This window comes from Aplysia californica, unplaced genomic scaffold (genome assembly GCF_000002075.1).
Source record: "Aplysia californica isolate F4 #8 unplaced genomic scaffold, AplCal3.0 scaffold00250, whole genome shotgun sequence".
In the NCBI taxonomy this organism is placed as follows: Eukaryota; Metazoa; Mollusca; class Gastropoda; order Aplysiida; family Aplysiidae; genus Aplysia; species Aplysia californica.
Window position 1 is genome coordinate 224140 of NW_004797520.1, and position 2050 is coordinate 226189.

A 2050-nucleotide genomic window follows, 5' to 3' on the forward strand; every position below is an offset into this window, starting at 1 on the left:
ATACTTACGACAAACAGCATTCCAGATTATCGCATAATTGTCTGGTTGTCCAATTTTAGGCCAAATGCGTGCCAACTGACAGTATGCCGTACGTGACGGTATGCCGTAGATCTAGATTATAGATTCTAGATCTAGATCTATAGATCTATGATCTAGATTCTACTCCGTGCACAAAACAGCAAACGACCCTCCTTAGAATCTGGCAGATTTGATCAAGAGTCATGGTCGACATGGTCTTCAACTTCAAGCTGACGTTAAAATCGACATCGAAAAGGGCTAACCAAGACAAGGAAAACAAACCATTTTACTTTCACTTTTCAGCAAACACTTGACTTGTTCGATTCTCTTAGTCTTTACCACTTTTCGCACACAGTGTGACACAGCAACACAATTCAACAGGGCATGGATGGTTGGTTGGATTTCAAACTTGGTCCTATCAAGCCGTCCGTGACTCTCTGAACTCATGACTGAACAATGAACTCGCTCGCTTAACCCTCCGGGGCTTCGATTTTCGTTTTACAAAGCTCACCTCCAGAACCAGATCTATAGGCCTAATCTTAGATCTCCAACGCTGCAACTCGCTAAACTGTGCTTTTTAGAGTGACAAAGGTGTATTTCCGGTTTCCTATGGAGAAGAGCGCGCGCACCAGGGACTTCACCCAGAGACACTATAATTAAATACTCTCTGCTTCACCTTAGCTCTTGTTATTGTTTGTCCAAGACCGACAACTCTAACCTCAGTCTTGGATTTACCATTTGAGGAGTGTTTTCGTTGTCTTGTTGTGTGTTACAAGTCCAGTTGCAGCTATTTATCCGTGTCGACGAATGCACCACACCTCCATTCTGCTGACTTCTTCTTGTAGTTGTAGGCCTAGTAATAATACACGTAGTATCTAGTAGTAGTGGTAGTTCTTGTTTTAGTCATATTAATGTAATAGCAACAGTGGCAGCGTAGTAAATGTAGCAATAATAGTCATGTTGTTATGGTAACGTGATGGTAGAGTTGTTGCCGCCTTGTAATTTTGTTGTTGTTGCTATCTGTTGGTGTTATTGTATTATCATCGTCTACGTCTAATGTCGGTTTTTTTTTCTTTGTTTGTTTTTGTTTTGTTTTTGTTGTTGTAGTTTTTTGTTTTGTGTTTTTTGGTGTGTTTTTTGTGTTTTGTATCGTAATGAAAAAATAATATAATCTATAAGAAGCTGTATTTTATAAAAGTTGTTCAAAGTTTCGCCCATTAGAGAGTCATCTGGTACATAAAAAAGACAATAACACAACAGCTACAAAATCGTCCATTGATGTGATTGTTGATACTGGGCTGGGTATAAGAAAGAAAAGAAAGAAAAAAACAATACTGGAAAGAATGGAGCCGATCAGAATGTTTGAAAAATTATATGACACTGCTGTACGGTACATAAACATACAATGGGAATGAGGAATGGGGGGGGGGGGTGAACCGGAAAATGAAGCTGGAAATTGGTAAATTGATTGTCACTTTAAAAACAAAGTTTGCTGAAGTTTGAATATCACACCAAATTCAGGTTCGAATTCTACGCCAACTTTCTTTGCTTATTTTGGTACTTCGGTTCTGAACATGAAATCAGTTTTTAGCAGCGATAGTTTGGCCTAGGCTTATTTCTTTTATTCTGCCCGCCAAGTTTTAAAATCCCATGCAGCTGCAAACTTCCGAGAGATTCTGTCCAGCTCCCTTTTCCCAAATCTGACCTCGGAAAGCCGCAATATGTGCCGGCGAGTGCTGTGCTGACAAAAGAAGGAAAACGAGGCTTAAGCCTATACTGTGTGGGAGACGGGCTTTTGAGACAGAACACAAAGCGTCGGCCAGCTGTTGGAACGTTCTAAGCCCAAGATTTTTAATATGTTTTAATATATTACTTTTTATTAATCAGGGGTATCGGGTGCATTTATTTATGGAATATTTTGTCAAAATTCAAACTGTAAATAAATAATGACAAAAGCAAGGAATGGTACATATATAATGTTAGGTACAATTGTTTAAAGAATGACACATCTCTCTCTCTCTCTCTCTCTCTC

At 39.1% G+C, this 2050-nt stretch overlaps 1 protein-coding gene across 2 annotated transcripts in view; it reads right to left on the reverse strand.

Moving 5' to 3' along the window:
* The window catches only part of LOC106012046, a 14220-nt gene extending 13619 nt beyond the window's left edge, over nt 1-601 (reverse strand). Inside the window, exon 1 of one of the 2 annotated variants that reach the window (XM_035970303.1) lies at nt 530-601. The gene's annotated coding sequence lies outside the window, so the exon portion shown is untranslated. The other variant, XM_013083714.2, reaches the window with a different exon arrangement.
* Between the last annotated feature and the right edge of the window lie 1449 nt (nt 602-2050).